This window comes from Dermacentor albipictus, chromosome 9 (genome assembly GCF_038994185.2).
Source record: "Dermacentor albipictus isolate Rhodes 1998 colony chromosome 9, USDA_Dalb.pri_finalv2, whole genome shotgun sequence".
NCBI classification, from domain to species: Eukaryota; Metazoa; Arthropoda; class Arachnida; order Ixodida; family Ixodidae; genus Dermacentor; species Dermacentor albipictus.
The window spans coordinates 125,119,782-125,138,193 of NC_091829.1; positions in this window are offsets into that span (position 1 = coordinate 125,119,782).

The window sequence follows — 18,412 nt, forward strand, 5'->3', positions numbered from 1 at the left end:
CGGCGCCGGTCGATAAAATTTGTGGGATCTGACGTCGCGGTGGTCGATGGCGGTGCAGCAAGAAATTCGCCTGGGAGATGGACGGGTTGCCCGTAGACGAGCTCTGCGGGTGGAGCCTGAATGTCTGGCTTGAAGGTGGCGCGAAGACCTAGGGTGACGGCTGGGATGGCTTCAGGCCAGGCTGAGTCCGGGTGGCACATGATGGCTGCTTTGAAATGTCGGTGGAAACGTTCGATCATCCCGTTGGCGCATGAGTGGTAGCTGGCGGTCCGCGGGCGTTCGAATCCGCCCTGCCGCCCTGTCAGCCCTCGCTGCCGGAAAAGGTGCGATTCGAACTGTCGTCCTTGGTCGGCGGTGACGCGGCGATGGGGCCCGAATCGGGCAATCCAGCAGGCGAAGAAGGCCGAGGCGACGTCTTCCGCAGTGATTCCCTCGAGGGGCCATGATTCAGGCCATCGAGTGTACCGATCGATGGCGGTGAGGCAGTAGCGATAGCGTCCAGCTGGAGGCAAGAGTCCTATGATATCAAGGTGGACGTGTTGAAAGCGACCAGAGTTCTTGGGGAATGCGCCGAATGGTGAAGTGACATGCCTGGTGACTTTAGCGCGCTGGCATTGAATGCAGGAGTGCGCCCAGGTGCGGCAATTCCGCTGCATGGAGGGCCAGACATAGCGGTCAGCGCGAGGCGTGCAGAGGCGCGTATGCCGGGATGGCTGAGATTATGTAGCTGGTTAAAGAGGCCAAGGCGATGGAAAAAGGGCACGTAAGGCCTGCTTCGTGCTGTTGATATGGCGCAGTAGATAGTCTTTGTCGATTCAGGTATGGGGACTTGCTGCAGCTGTAGCGAGGACCCGCCCTTAAGAAGCTCCTGCAGTTCAGCGTCCGTAGTATGAGCCTCGGCGAGGACACCAGCTGTTATCTGCGAAGGGCTAATAGCTGCCACATGTGAAAGCGCATCGGCGGCCACGTTGTCCTTCCCGCTGACATGAAGGATGTCGGTGGTAAACTGGGCGATGAACGAGAGCTGGTTCTGCTGGACCGGCGGGAGTTTTTCGCGGCACTTAGAGAAGGCGTAGGTCAGAGGTTTATGGTCGGTGTCGATAGTGCACTGTTGTGCTTCGAGAATGTGGTGAAAGAGCTGAACTGCTTCGTATACCGCCAGAAGTTCTCTGTACTAAGCTGGCGAACTCGACGGCGCGGGGGTCGTGGTTTCGTCGGTGGGACTCGCCGCAGATGGAGTCGTATTGCGAGCTGAGTTTCTTGGAGAACAACGCCAAGGGATGCCAGGTGTTGTCTACGTGCTGCATAAGGGCGGCGCCTACGGCGATGCTAGAGGCATCCGTGAAGAGCCCCAAGGGATCGTCGGGCACAGGATGGGAGAGAAGTGTGGCGGTGTAAAGAGCAGCTTTGCGTTTTTCGAAAAGTTTCGTTAAAGCCGGTGTCCACGTGACGAGTTGGTTTCCTCGTAGACCAGCCAAGGCATCATGGAGGGGAGCCTGGTAGTCGGCTGCGTGTGACAAGGAACACCTGTAAAGGTTCAGCATGCCGAGGAAACGGCGAAGGTCTTGAGCGGTGGTTGGTTGAGTGTAATTTTGCATGTCTGAGATGCGTTGAGGTAAGGGTCGAGTTCCCTCTGATGAGACTTCATGGCCGAGGAATGTGATGACTGAAGCGCCGGGCGTGCTCTTTGGGACATTGACGAGTAAGCCGTGGTCATCGAGGCGTTCGAAAAGTAGACGTAGGTGCCTGTGGTGTTCGTCGGCGTTGCGGGAAAAGACCAATATGTCATCAAGATAGACGAAGCAGAAGTCGAGGCCGCGGACGACTTCGTCGATGAAGCGTTGAAAGGTTTGTCCAGCGTTCCTCAGGCCAAAGCTCATGAAGGGAAACTCGAACAAGCCGAAAGGAGTAATGATTGCAGTTTTCGGGACGTCGTCCGGATTGACGGGTATCTGCGTGTAGGCCTTGACCAAGTCCAGCACGGAAAAAACGTGGCAGCCGGAAATGCGATGTGCGAAGTCCTGTATGTGGTGAACGGGGTAGCTGTCCGGAATTGTGCGGGCGTTGAGGGCACGGTAGTCCCCACAGGGCCGCCAGCCTTCGGTCTTCTTAGGGACGAGGTGAAGTGGCGAGGCCCATGGGCCGTCGGAGGAGTGAGCGATTCCCTCCCGCAGCATGGCTTCGAACTCTGCTTTGGCTATGCGCATGCGGTCCGGGGCAAAGCGACGGGCGCGACAAAATCCGGGGGGCCTGGGGTGGTCCGGATGTAGTGCAAGGTGGTGTGCTGCACGTCGCGTGGCAACCCGCTGGGGCGCGTCAAACCGGAAAATTCGGCGAGGATGGCGTGGTATGGTGAATTATGTTCGACACTGAGTACTTTGATGCTTGGCTGGTGGGTAGTCGTTCACTGTCATGGCGCAGAATGTCCCGTTGTCACGTCGATGAGATGGTTGTGGTGGCAGTCCAGAAGGAGGTTGTAGTGTGACAAAAAGTCTGAGACGATAGTCTGAGTCTGAGTCTGAGTCTCTGTGACGTCGGCGATGACGAAATTCCAGTCAACGTCACGGCGTAGGTTTTTAAGCTGGACGTGCAGGTGGAGCGAGCCGTAAGTTTTGATAGTGGACCGGTTTGCCGCGCTGAGCTCGAAAGACGTAGAAGGACGGGGACCTTGAAGGTGGGCTCGCGGGTAGCAGCAAATGTCGGAACCGCTATCGACAAGGAACCGCTTCTTTGTAATTTGGTCGGTGACGAAGATGCGATGGCCTCCAGGTTGGCAGCTCGCAGCCGTGGCTACGAGCTGCCGTTGGCGTTTCCCTAGCGGAGCAGGGTGGTCGACATTGCCGTGCTCTGTCCCCGAAGCGTCTATGGTAGTAACACCGGTCGTCGTCACCAGGCTGCTGCGACGGGGTAGTGTTCTCGCCACGGCTTTGCGAGTGGCGCGTCGGCAAGTGTTGGTCCAGGCGTCGTTGAATGGAGCTGAGCTGTCGGTTGATATCGTGGATACGCCGCGCAAGCTCTATGGTGTTCAGCGGTGCGGCGACAGCGTGGACGGTGGGCGACAAAGGCGGCAAAGAGACCTCGAAGACGCGATCGGCGATCCCGGCGAGTTGGTCGAGAGGTAGCGTAAGCTGAGCCTGCAGAATTGCCTGGACGTGCGGTGGAAGTCATTGAAGCCAAAGTGCTCGCAGTAAGGAATCCTGGACATCCGTGTTGAGCGCGAGAGCACGCATGTGGTGGAGGAGCTGCGAAGGCTTGCGCTCGGCAAGTTCTATGGACTGAAGTTGTCGCACCTTCTGATCTTCCGAGAGTGGCAGGCGGTGAATGAGTTCCTTCTTAAGGTGCTCATAAAGGTTGGCCGTTGGCGGGTTGGCAAGGATATCCCGGACCTGGCTGGCGTAGCGGGCATCGAGGTGGGGGACGACATAATCGTAGCGGGTCCAGTCTTGTGTGATGTGCGCGATGGGGAACTGGGCCTCGAATTGGGCGAACCATACCTCGGGCGAATCGGCCCAAAACGGCGGAAGCTTGACAGCGGCACGCCAGACGCCGTGCGGGGCAGCGTGCGGGATGCCATCTGCCGGGGTTCTGACGTCCCGGGCGGAGCCGGCAGGATGCTGCTGCATGGAACCATCGGGTTGGTCGCGCCGTTCCTGAAGGTGCTACTCTTGCTTCTGGATCACCTCTTGCTGCGCGTGAAGCTGTCTGTTGAGAAGTTCCAGCTGTCGTTGAAGGGCGTTTTGTTTGTCCATGGCGATGCGTTCTTGGTCATTGTCCGGGTCACCAGATGTGCGATGTCGTGTCTGCCGAAGGACGAATCCCAACATAAAAACGTAACGCTTCTTTATTCGACTAACGATGACAGCGGACGGGCATACCAACGCTACGTTCGTCCCAGTAGCGGAAGGTCGGTGACGCATACCTCGGGTGACGTGGCGGTGGCACTATGTTTTATCGACCATGCAGTCCAGCGTGCAGCTGTGTTATGCTGGGCCAGATGATAAGAAGACGGAGGGTGCGCAGAAATATGCGCGGAGTGTGTCGCCACACTCTTATTAAGTTTCACAAGAAAACCTTCCACCCCCTCGTTAATGCTATAGAATTCATGTATGTTACCAGCTCTATCATTATTAAGCAGGAATCCGACTCCTAGATCTCGTCTCTCCAATAAGCCCCAGTAGCACAGGACGTGCCCGCCTTCTAGCACTGTATATGCTTCCTCTGGCCTCCTAACTTCACTGAGCTCTGTTATGTCCCATTTACTGCCCTCTAATTCCTTCAATAGCGCTACTAGACTCGCCTCACTAGATAACGTTTTAGCGTTAACCACGTTGCCAAGTTCAGATTCCAATGGTGGCCTGTTCGGACCCACAGGTTCTTAGCACCCTCTGCTGTGTCGCAGGTCCGACCGCGGCCGTGGTCAGTTGCTTCGCAGCTGCTGGGGACTGAGGGCCGGAATTTGATTGTTGTATTCATAAGGGAGGTTGTGACGAAGTACTTCACCAGGGTGACAAATTCTGCTCTGGTGAGGCAGTGCTTACTGGTTCTGGTCACTAGGATCCGGCCGCACTCCAGACCTGTTTATGCAATTTTATCAACATGTCGATTTTTTTTATTCCAGTGGAAAATTGCGCGGCACCGAGATTCAAACCACGGTCCTCTTGCACGAGAGGGGGATGCTCTGCCTATACGCCACCGCTACGCCACTGCACTGCACATACACTTAGGGCGGTGCTATTTGGTTTGATTGTTGGGGAATGAAGATCACAGTGTACATGTTATGGCCCTATGTGTCACTACCTTTAAACAACAAAAAAAGGGGGGTTTGCGTTTCGCAAAACTACAGAGAGGTTTTTACTGCGTGCAGTTTAACTTAGACACATTCACAACTGATACTGAATGCACTATCCACAGCTTGAGGCTATACAGGTGCACTAGTTTACATAGAACATACTGTTCACCTCGTTTCGGCCCAGGTGATGATTGTTCTTCAAAGGTGCTTCATTCTATGTGACCGCACGTAGCGTTTGACTTATTTGCAGAATATTGTATTGCAACTGTGTCATACGAGACAAATTCACTAGAGAATTTTAACTTGCCCTAGATGTATTACAGCTGTGTGCCGGGAAACTGGCAACAGGTTGCAGAAACTACACCTGATGGAAATACAATAGAAACTGCTATATTATATGTAACTGCTAGTGCACAAGCATCGACAACAGCAATTCTTCGGGTACGCTAGTTTCTGCTACTCCGGAGCATTCATCCTGCACCAGAAAATAAAATGTTTCCTCGTGCTCGCAATGTAAACTCGAGTGTAATTTTAGGATATGCTCTTGCATAAACTTCATAAGCATTTCTAGTTTTCTGCGCCACAGATCATTGCTGCTACGATTGTAAAATCAGTATGCCTGTTTGCAGTTCTCATAGAGAAAGGTCTTTGAGTCTTTAACGAACAATAAACAGAATATATTCAACAAAGTGTGCACTCTTTGCCTTCCACCGTGGTGTTTTTAAACTCCAAGGTTGGCACGTCAGCACAAGTTTTGACTGCAGGATGCTATTTTGCAAGAAAGAGTGCATTTCTAGACATAACACCTAATCGGCAACGCTCGGCTGCGCGAGATGCCGTGAGCTTTCGTATGCATCGGTCACCATCTCACAATCCAGCTGCTCTTTTGTTAGTTGGAATGTAGCATTAATGTAAAGCACATTTGATGTTCTAACAAAAATAATTGTGACCTCTGATCCCTTACTTCCCCTCACTCGGTACTTAGTGTTATAATAGCACGACCGACACCATGAGAGTCATTGTGGTGTATATTTACGAGAGAGACGAATGATCTTTATTGAATACACGGAGGTGTATGGTAAATATTAGTACAGAAGGAGGTCGCAGAGTTTAAACTGCCGAGGGGACCTCCTGTGCTAAATAAAAAAAATCAAATACAGACAGGCAGTGGTGTTACAGCTCAGTGAAACAGTACTAGCAAAGATAAATAACTAGAATACATAACTTCATTAGAACATAATTATACAGACAAAGTACATAAAACGAATTAAGTACTAGACGGTTATACATAATGTAAAGCGTAAAAGATAAAGCACAGTTCGTTGTGAATAAAAGTTATTGATTACTAACAGGCTGTTGACCACAAATGAATGTTCAATGCTTTATGAAATGATTGTTCTGGATAGATGCACTTGATGTTAACGGGGAATGGATTCCAAAACATTTTTCCCGAAAAGAGCGTTGTCTGCTTGCAGTAATTTGTGCATACTTTAGGTAATAACATATTATTTTGTTCCGAGAGTCTTGTAATGTTATGGTTGAGTAGTTGGGGGCCCGAAATATTTGTAATGACGGCACCTTGATTTCGGATGCGGTAAATTAAAGGACCTAGATTTAGCTGTAATGAGTAAGTGAGGGGAAGGATTTGTAGATGTTGGTAAAGTGGTGGAGCGGATGCCAGATGAGAACTAAATGTAATCAGGCGTACTGCTTGGTTTTGTAAGTGATGAAGGCATGACATGTGTGTTTCATATGTGTTTCCCCATGATGTGAGACAATATATCAGGTGACTACGTATGAATGCGTAATGCAGTGGCCGTACGATGTGTTGCTGAAAGTAATGTCGAGATTTGGTTAATACACGTAAACTAAAACCATGTTTTTTAACAAGGGATATGGTATGTTTGTTAAATTTTAGATGAGAGTCAAGAGCAACACCTAGAAATGTGGTCGTATCAGATGGATAAATTACGTGGTTATCTAGATTAAGACTCGAAACTAAAGAGGTTTGCTTATGATGAGTTTGAAAAATCATGAAGCATGTCGTTGTGGCGTTTATTTGTAGCGCATTGTCAAGACACCAAGACGCGATATTTCTAAAGTCTTTGGTTAGTCGTGTTGTCAAGTTATTAAGGTCTTTATCTCCAGCAAATATAGTTGTATCGTCAGCGTAAAGTATGCACTCTTAATCGTTGATGCAATTAGGCAAGTCATTAATATACAAAAGAAAAAGGAGAGGGCCTAAAATGGATCCTTGCGGAACACCTTGATTAGTAGTTATTGGCTGCGATATGGCATCAGCGAATTGGACAACTTGGGTACGGTCAAGCAGATAACTCTCTAGAAGGTTTAGAGTAGGTCTAGTGATACCTAGCGATTCTAACTTAGAAAAAATTACCGACGATTACGTTACTTCCTAATGCGAAATTTGAGCGCAGCAAATAAGCTGTTTCACCTTTTCGATAGATTGAGGCAAAGAAATCGAGCAACACATGTATGCGCTATCACAGAATTTTTTTTTTATTTTTCACACGTATTCCTTTAACAAAGACTCCACTAACAGTTCTTGACAGTCATGAAGGAAGCTTTGTGGTCGGAGAAATAGACTGATATATGTTCGACTTGGTACACCAATGCTTGATTCTCAAAGACGAGATCTATACAAGTGCCTCGCGAGGTTGTCACAGCCGTGGGACGCGTTACGAGCGAGAGGAACGGGATGTTCTCCCGCATAAGTGTTAGGAAATTGCTGTTTGTCTTTATGTCAACATTAAAGTCCCCCACTACTAACATCGGTGTGGATCGATGGACGGTTAATGCGAGTTGCAGGAAGTGCACGACGTCTTTCGTGAGTGCGGTAGCGGACTCACGAAAGCGGTATCAGTCGGTCGCTACTAGCGCTGGGGGGATGAAAGGGGGGCGGAGCTGGTTACGAGGCCGACGATAACGCCGATGACGACGCGAAACCCAGGAACGGACGCCAAAGAGCCATTTGTGTAGCCAGCCCTCCTCCACAGTCTCTCCTCCTCCCTTCCATCATCCTCCCTCGCCCGGAGAGCCGACAGCGCGCATGCGCGGCGGCGGAGCAGCAGATTCGTCGGCGAGCTGGTTACGAGGCCGACGACAACGCCGACGACGACGACGACGACGCGAAACCCAGGAACGGACGCCAAAGACCTGCGCTCTAAAAAGTATGATGTGATCAATTGTATCAAATGCCTTAGTAAAATCAATAAATAATGCCGCGGCCCAGCACCCGTTGTGAATGATGTTTCCAATGTGGTCAGTGAATTCTATTAGAGCAAGTTCCGTGGAAAAATTTGGGCGGAAACCGAATTGATGGGGTGTCAAAAAGTTAAATTTTTCAAAGTACTTCATGAGGTGGTCAGCAAGAAGTTTTTCGATTAGTTTACTAAAGAATGGTAGGATCGTTATCGGGCGATAGTTACCCAATACACTTGGATCTGCTTTTTTTAAAAACAGGCACAACTTTTCCTTGTTTTAGTACAGAGGGAAAAATACTTCTGGTAGATATATTATTTATAAGGGTAGCAAGAACACCCGATAGCTCATGGGCGACTAGTTTAATTTTGGATGGGTGAATGAGGTCTAACCCAGGGCCAGTGCATTTTAGACCACATAATACACGAAAAACCTCCGCCCGTGATGTAGGTCGTAAATAAAATGATTGGGAGCAGCGAGCATACTGCGAAACATGAGTCGGTTGGCTTGAGGTCACCGTTGAAAAAAAACTTGAATGCGCTAGCTATATCAGGAGGGTAGTGAGGTGGCGGCCAGCATCATTAAGTTCAGTTGCCACAGGTTGTTGTTTAGGCATGTTCAAAAATTATTTTATTAGTTCCCCATTCTTTCGACTATTGTTCCCATTTTTAATAATCTGATTTTGATAATAATCTCGTTTAGCGGTTTTTAAAGTTCTAGATAATGTTTGAGAGATTTTTTCGAGCGATTTCTCAAAGCCAGATTAAATCGTCTCAATTTAACTTTTTTATGTAGGTTATCCTTTTTACGAATACACCGCAGTAAGTTATTCGTGATCCATGGGCTTCTGGGCGCCGAGTACCGTTCGTAAGTAAGAAAGAATGACGAGCATGAGCTAATTGTTTCCGTTATTTTAGCACAAAAATTGTTAAAAGCTGCCTCAACTTTCGGTTCATGCATAAAAACGTTCCACTCAATGTGTGAAATTCTCTGGTGAAACAACTTCGCGTCGAAGAAATTCCTTTTTGAAGTTTTTATTTAGCATATGTTGTGGGCTTCGGCCAACAAGAAAATGGGGTAATGGTCCGTAATATCAAAGTTAACAACGCTAGCAATCTTAGGTGAAATGACGTTTGTTAGAACATGCTCAATGAGAGTACCTGGGCTATGTAACATGCAGCGTGTAGGCGATTGTAACAGTGATTCCATTCCATGGCCGACAAAGCAGTTTCAGTATTCTGCGCAACAGCTGTTCATGATATCTGTAATGTCTATGCTCATGTCACCAACGATAATTATATTTTTCTTTTCGTGATTCAAGCGGGTTAAAATGCTATTGAGTTCTGCGCAGAAGTTCACGTAAGATGACGACGGGCAACTTTAAATGGATGCAATGACAGTGCTTTTGTTAGACGGAAAAGAAGCGCGGTCAAACTCAACCCACACGGATTCAACTTTATCAAGGTTAAATGTAATGTCAAAGCAGCGTTTGTAGGAAAGCTGTTTCGAGATAAAAATGGCAGAACCACCATGGCGGTCATTATTTCGGTGGTCGTATTCCGCATGATAACCCTGCATTGTGAATAGGTTATTATCCTGTGGTGATAGCCATGTCTCCGAGAGAGAGTTAACAGAAAAGCTGTGAGTGGGAAGAGTTAGAAAATTTATTATGTCATCTTTATGTTTGGGTAAGCTGCGAGTGTTCAAATGGATGATAGACTTATGTGATGCGGACGACTTCCTGAGTAATTGTTTTAGTTGATCTACGCTGTAATAAGTATAAGGTTGGTTATCTGAAGGATGATTGTTCATGTGAAGATGGAAAGATCGTTGACACCCGAGATCCGGTGAACGCGACTGTCTTTGCACTTGCGAGCTAGAATTCTGCCGTTAGCAGTCCAGAGCAACCCCAAATGTTTCTCTCGTTTTAGCGAAAGTGCTTGGGCAAAGAGCCTCTTGTTTTCGGGGGTCAAGTGTTCGTTAGTGTATACGGGCTTTAGATTGTTGTTTTTTGTTGTGAAACCGATAGCTCCAGCCGTTAGTCGCGCCTTTCTTGCCGCTGCAGCAAACTAGGTTTTTTTGGCACGCGAACAGAATCGGGCAATAATGTGTGGTCCTTCTTTTGCCGGAAAACGGTGTGCGATGTCAATGTCGGAATCTTTGACCGGACAACCAACATTCTCGCCCATTTGCATAAGTATTCCGGTGCAGCGCTCACCATGTGTCGAAGGAACTCCTTTTATTTCTATGTTGTTGTTGCGGGAGTACTGCTCGAGTTCAGCCACGCGCAGTGTTAGCTGCTGGCTTGCCCGGGTCAACTCATTGTTATCTTTAGCAAGGGCAGCATGCTGACTTTTCATTTCCTCGTAAAGGTCACTGAACATGGTTAGGCCTTTCTTCATTTCCTCAACCTCATTTGTTAAACTTTCAACAGATTTCGCAAGTTCTGCGTTCGTCGGCATCATGAACTAGCACTTCACAATTAACAACAAATGACAGCACAGGTGCGGCAGGGAAATACGCGCACAGGAAAGGCTTCAGTGAGCCACAACCAACCTGCATACAGATAAGACGATGAGCTGCCGGAACACTGCCGCAGCCCCGCTGCCGAGTACCGGATGCCAAGAAGTGCGTGTCATTATAGCCGGCGAGCAGAGGCAGGTGGCGCTAGGGTAGCTGCTCAGATTCGTTGCTCCAAGACTTGAATTTCGCGCTCCGTCAGGCTGCGCCGCTGCACGTCGGTGACCGCCACGAACTGCGTACAGATAAGACGATGAGCTGCCGGAACACTGCCGCAACCCTGCTGCCGGTGTGTCAATTTACTGTGTGTATGGTGGGGTGGACGGGGGTGCAATAATTTTAGCAACTTTTCCAGATGACTTGAACCAGGGCTGTGGAATGCTGTTTGTTTCTTTCGCTCATTGTTACCAAACACTCACTTTGGTTGTGGCGATAAGTATAATGTAGTTTGCTAGCGCTCCTTCCAAGGTATATAATGTGTAGGCATATGTGTTTTAAAAAAGGCATGATAATGGTTTGCCAGGAGCTAAGTTCAATTTATACCTCTATATATTGAGCTTACACCTGTGAATATTACTGCTGAATGAATGCCCACCCAGGAGAACTTTCCATGACATTTTCTTCCGTTATATTAGCACTGAAGCTTTGAAGAGCACTTGAGCTTTGAGTATAAAAAATGACGCATTTTCTTATTCAAGTGAGACGAAGCTTCCACAGGAAAATAGAAACTTGAAGCCATCAACAGCGACATGAATATAAGCAGCGCTCAAAGTTTCGCAATCTTGCATCTTGTTATCATATTTCCCGTATCTTTTTTGTTCACAGGCTGTTCTTTACTGATTTATGGTCGCACTCTGTTTTTGACGTCCTTATTTTTAATATTTGGTAAATATATTGACACGTGTACTTGTCTTTATCATTTTAGGCTTGTAGCGCAGCTCGAAAGAGCAAAAAAGGAAGGAGGTAGGGGTAGTCAAAGGGAACGGAAAACAGAGTGAGTGCTACCCCTACCTCCTTCCTTTTTTGCTCTTCCGAGCTGCGCTACAAGCGTAAAACAGTCATGACATACCAACTCGCCCAAAGTGTCACACTTTTGTCTTTATCGGGCGACAAGTTTCACCGCCTAACAAATGTTATCGCACAGCGCAGAACGCGCCTGCATGTTTCGGAAATTTCTGGAATGTTATCGATGGTTCTACCCGCTGTCCCTTGTCGCCGAACCTTGCGTATTATGACTTCATGTATGCGCGACGCGAATGGTGTAGAACTTTGTGGAAGGCGTTGGTCCCAACGATTAGTCTGGAACATTCGGCGACTGATGTATAAAAGCCGACGCGCTTGAAGGCCGACCCACACGACGGACAAAATTTCTCTTATGGACCGCGCTGCGTGCGTCACGTGATAGGACGTCACCAGTTCATGCGGACCGCCGTTGGGCCGCGCAAAGAACGCGGCCCTCGCGGTCCAACGCATGCGAACCGCAGCGGTTTTGGTGTAGCCAACGAATGTTGTGCGGCAACAGAGTGTCTTCTGCCAAATCCAATCTAGTTTTCGGCTCAGCAAAAGCCAGTCGCTTCATGTCCGCCGTTCCGCCTACACGTGCGTGCACCAGATATATTTTTTAAACACCATGCGCTCTTGGAGTGACGATCAGGTTTTTTATTTTGTATCTCTCGTTGAGCAGTTCCCGGCTTTGTGGGACTCGAGCCGGAATGATTAGAATGATAACACTGGTCGAGAGTGTAGCTGGTTGGTCTGCTCTGCCGTCTGCTATGGCAGCCCACCGTGTGGATTTGCTCTGCGCCGGACCGGACCGCGGCGGGCCATAACATCGCATCACGTGACCGATCGGCCCGCAGACTTGGTCCCTCGTGTGGATCGGCGTTGACCCGCTGATAAGATTTTCGGCAATCGCCGCGTGTGTTCGCCGCTATCATTGTTCTTTGAGTGTAGCCTGCTTTTGAGGGCACAAGTTCACCCAATAAAACGCAAGTTTCTATAATCACTTTTTGGCTGCCTTCTTCACCGTGACTAATACGTGACAATATTTTTTTCTCATCGGCTTTCAACAAAATGTATACTAATAATGCGCCTTCATTTACCATTACCACTGATCTTAACCAAATGCAACTTGATACAAAATGTTTTTCCTTAATTCTTTTTGCTTGTTTCTAAATTTGCTAACAGTTTACTTTAATTCCAATTTCGACTTCCGGGAAGACTAGGTATATTGGATTAATGATTGCTTACATATGTACGTTGTTTTTCATTTTGGTCACCCTTACTCTTTGTAAGAACGGACATAAGTGTCCCTACCCGCTCCATGACGATCACCACTGCTAAGCACACACTTCCTGCTTTTATTTTAACACTTCGGCATCTCTTGACCAATTATATGCACCAGCTTCTCCTCCCCCAATGTGCTGGTAGGATAGGCGATGGTAGGGGCCAATGAGCTATGCACAAAAAAGAACACGCTCCTAAGGAAAATAGTTGCTACCCTGATGACGAGTACCTTTGTTGAAATGTCAGCTACAGCAACATCCCTTGCCCCAACAATGTTTGTCTACGTACATGTTCTTCTAACACATGAGTTACTGCTTTGTTGTGTTCTGTGATTAACTTTTTTGCATCATCTGTAGGATGGAAATTCAAGAATACTATTTGTTTCTCCTAACAGCAGAAAGTTTGTCCTTGCAAGGCGTTTGGGGTTAAGAACAACTTTCACAAGGAAAGAGTGTAAGATGAGTGATTGAACAAAATAATGTTGCTTCGGCGATCTGAAGAACTTGAGGACTTGCCTTTTCTGTATATTTGCTATACAATGCATTCATATCTGAAAGTGCAGTGTTTTATCTTTTCAGCGATGTCAATGTGTTGACAAGACAATTTTCCCAATGGTGACCTGCTGCTTCGGCTATAAGCTGCCTTCATGACATTTGCATTAAAGGATATGTACTATCGTAATGTACTAGTGTGAGGTAGCCGTTTCCAGGAATCCCATCTTCTTAGCTAGTATTTCTTCTTTTAATGAAAAGCAAAAACAATGCAATACTCGCCTTAACAAAAGATGGGAACTTCGTCGAACTCAAACCAAGTACGGAAAACAGATGCTACGCTACTTATTTCCATACCATCTACACTGCGTTTCTTAGCCCGTGTACTTTTGCTAGTAAGCTGCTTGCATTGTATGTGAATATATGTATGTGGCTCACCATAGTTGTATTGCATTTGTATACCTGTAAACAGCACCTATCCAGAATAGCATTTCTGTCTTATGATTGTCTGCTTCATTTTGTTTAATCTGAAATTGCTATTTTCTTCTGTATTCCTTTTCTTCTTGCATTTTTATGCTGTGTTTCTGTGGTAAGCAATCTTTTAGCTCTGCGCTCCTCTTTGCCATCCGTTTGTGCCAAGTTAAAGGGACCATGGGCCTGGTCAAGCCGTTTTCTGACCACGGCCCTCAACACCTGCATTCTTCAGATTGCGATTTGGAATCAAGTAGGTTTGATTTGATTCGAAAACACTGCTATCCAGACATGTACCTGTGAAAACGCCGCAGCAGCTCGTTAAGGCGCTGAGCTAGGTGTACAGGGAGCCAGCACTGAGGATGCCCCCACCACATCTTCGTGGTGTCGTGGGGTAAAAGATATGTAGATTCATGTTGAAAGGCTGGAAAGATAAAAAAAAAACATCACAGGGTTCAAAAAGGTATGAGGGAGCTACTATAAAAGTGTGGATTACTCATCTCATGCGTGTTGCATACGGCTGCAAACTTACTCAACACAGCACGCACTAAAACTCAGTCCGACTCGTCAGTCAGAGTCTAAGTGTAACCAGACGTGTAGAATTTTAGTGAGTTGGAGGACGATTGAGCTCGGCTGAGAAGAAATCTTGCGAATCAAAGCACAAGTAAGGCTGGCGCAGTATAATTTTAGTGGATTTGAGTGGGAGTGAGCTCAACTGAGCATAAATTTAGTGACTCTCCGTCCTAGCGAGTCTCTAACAAGAAATTATAGGTTTCTGTTAAATCTAAGTGAGTTCTGCTTATTTTGATGACCTAGGACATATGGGGCCTTTAGGGAAAGTTATGGAACACATAAAATTGTTGCCTAAAAAGCGCACAAAACGCAGATGGCTAAGGTGTCTGTAACCATAAAAACAAATCTATGAATGAAAGCTTAAAGTACATATATAGCCATAAATAAACTAGAATTCTAGGGCGAGCGTTATTCAGAGAATCTCAGAAATTCTCCAGAAACCTCACGCACAACTTCGAGAAACCGAAATTTGCTAGTGTGCATCGAAACAATTTAATTTTTTTAAAGATGTCAGTACTATAATTCAAGAGTCGTTAACAGCTGCCGTGTTTGTCCAGTGGCTAAGGTGTTGGGCTGGTGAGCGCGAAGTCACAGGATCGAATCCCGGCCACGGTGGCTGCATTTCGAAGGGGGCAAAATGCGAAAACACCCGTATACTTAGATTTACGTGCACCTTAAAGAACCCCAGGTGGTTCAAATTTCCAGAGCCCTCTACTACGGCGTGCTTTATAATGAGAAAGTGGTCTTGGCACGTAAAACCGCATAATCTAATTTTCAACGAGCGTGTAAGCACAGTGAAAATAATTTCAGTGCTTTTCCTGTAAATATATGCGGTTTATTATGAAATCACTGTCTTCATTCAGGTAGTATCGCGTTACTGTGTGAATTTTCCGGTTTACTTTTTTCCCTCGTCTTCGTCTTCCTCCTTTTATTCGCTTTACGCCTTTTCCCAGCATAGGGTAGCCAGCCGGTACACTTGCTAACCTCCCTGTCTTTCCTCCCCTTTGTCTCCCCCGATCTGTCTTCAGCGTCTTCAATTACGCCTTAGCATAGGGGTTTTATGTTTCGTTATCTGTGAAACATAAGTAACCATAAAGAACAGCCCACAGCAGGGGAGCAACATGCATAAGGAAAAATCTAGGGCTACCAAGAAGTTCTTTGTACGCCAACAGATGTCTTACTCATGACCTTGTTAACCCTTGTGACTCATGCTTTCCAATGCACTTAAGTCCTATTAGGTAGCGCGGTCGTTACAGCTGCTTACCGGTGGGCGACAAATTACATTTTTTATGCGTTGATACCCTACTGTCTTCCTCCCATTAAATGCATGCCACATTCTTTTTATGGACGATGTAAACAGGGCGCTATTTAATGGGAAGGTGTAATATCAACCCTATCATAGACCAAACACAATCACAGTTCCTGGCCGCAACCACGAACATGGAGCAGCAATGCTTGATATTGGATTCACTAATGTACCAAAGAACGGCGTTCGAAATTTGTAGTCGATTGGCCTCAGCCACAAGTTTCGCTTTATCTTTACTGTTATTCTATTTGAGATGAATGCATTTATACTGAACAGGCACGTTATCACCTTGTAAGTTAGTCAACTCTTTACTCATTGCATCTAGAGTTAGTATCGATAAACAGCTTTACATGTAACAATACAGGGTGTTAATGCGAAATGAACCTCTTAAACGAGTAAACCGAAAAACTCATTAAGACGTGTTCTCAGAAAAATATGCCTAGATTGAGAAACACTAAATACGAAAAAAATCAGAAACCGTGGATCTCTACAAGGGAGTATCAAATAAATGGTGTCACAAACGAAATTTATCACCGCTGCGTTAAAGAAAATGCAACTCCCTTGAACAAATTCAAAATATGCCGCGAAGGAAAATGCCAACCCATTAAGAGTTCCACAATGGATTCCTTTTTCTGAAAGCTTTATAATGATAATTGAAAACTCTGTAATGAGGTCAACAGAGTTTAAATTGCTGAAACCTGAGCACACATTCACAATATAGCTTTAGCTCGAATTCCTTCCTTACCCTCATGAACAACTATTTGGCTCATGCTGGTTACCATTTTCTCCCTTTCTGAAGAGATTTCCAAGTACAGTTGTTGCAAAGGTCAAGTGAGTCTAATTCAATTACTTTTGTACTAGTCAATCCTTTTAAAACTACATTCGCAAATAACAGTGTAAACGTCATAACATGCGCTGATTAAATATGGGCCATGTCTCTCAAGTGCATTGCAGATCTCACGTCCGAACGTGTGGCTCATGTCAATCGAGCGTTTTTCCTTCTGGGCATAGGTGTGCCAGCTCGTACGGTTTACTCAAGGGTGGTACATTTGATGAGATATCACCTTGTTCGTGAACGTCTATTTACCAGTAATACTAAAAGTAGTTTGAATGAGCAAAATGTCTGAAATACATGATGTTTTAAAAAAAATTATGTACACGCGAAAACCTTATCTGATTATGAGGCATGCCGTAGTGGAGGACTACGATAATGTGGTCCACCTGGGGTTCTTTAACGCACGCCTAAATATAAGTACACGGATGTTTTCCCATTCCATTTCGCCCTCATCGAAATGTGGCCGCCGTGGTCAAGATTCGATTCCGCGAACTCGAGCTTAGCAGCCCAATACCATAGCCACTAAGCAACCACTGCGGGTCAGGATGCTCTCTTTTACACAGTGCCGCATAATAAAATAATATCAGTGCGGAGTTCAAAAATAAAAGTCCATACAATAGGCCTTGTTAAATGTAGAGGATGAGATAGTGTACACAGGGTGTCTACAAAGTGGACATTTCCAAGTTCGTTGAGTTTTTAAGGTTTTATTTAGTGTCTTTGCCAAATTCCCTAAGCGTGTCAAGATGGGCTGACATGATGCCGTCCGATGCTGTCACGCTCTAGTAAACATGTTAAAAAAATGTCTTAATCCGGTTTCCTGTAGACTCTGGTGTGCCCCAAGGATCTGTTATAGGCCCTCTTCTTTTTTTAATTTACATTAACGACTTACCCAATGACGTTTGTTCTAACATTTACCTTTTCGCAGATGACTGTGTTATCCTCCGTGAAATCTCGGACAAATCTGATAACAAATTCTTACAGGACGATATAAACGCTATCTCTAACTGGTGTGACGTATGGTTAATGCAACTTAACGTAAGTAAATGTAAATATATGCGTGTAACTCGCAGCCATATTCCTCCACCGAACTATTACCTTAATGATACTCCCCTGGAGGTCGTAACCCCGTATAAATACCTAGGCGTCCACATAACCTCATCACTTTCCTGGTCGTTGCACATCGATAACGTAATTAACAATACTAATCGCATGCTAGGTTATCTTCGCCGAAACTTCTCTTCTGCTCCTACATCATTAAAATTAATTCTATACAAAACACTTATTAGGAGTAAAATGGAGTACGCTTCATCCATCTGGGACCCGCACCTCGAAACCCTTACTCAATCACTCGAACTAATCCAAAACAATGCCGTACGTTTCATTCATAGCAACTACAGCCGTACATCAAGTGTAACTGCCATGAAAAACTCTTTGCTGTTTGCTCCTCTCTCAGCCCGGCGTAAGTGCTTTCGCCTTGCTTTATTTCATAAACTATATTTCCACAATTCGTACCTACGCGATAATCTAATATCACCTCCTACCTACATTTCCTCTCGCATCGACCATAGCCACATGGTTGGAATCATTCAGTGCCGCACCAGAACCTGTAACGAATCATTCATTCCTAGGACCTCTCAGGAATGGAACCACCTTCCCGGCGCAGTTGTCACAATCAAGGACAACTCAAAGTTTCGTTCGGCATTATCAGACATCATTACTCCCGGATGCAATTAACTAATCACATTTGTTGTTTATTGCTGCTTTGTTTATTTATTTGTGTATTTTTTTACCCACTCCCCTCTGTAGTATACTTCGGTCTTGAGGGTACAATAAAAAAAATAATAAAAATGAATAATTAGTAGCATTGCTAATTTTATTCAAAAAAGAAAACAGAAGGGAGGGGTTAGTAAAATGCACAG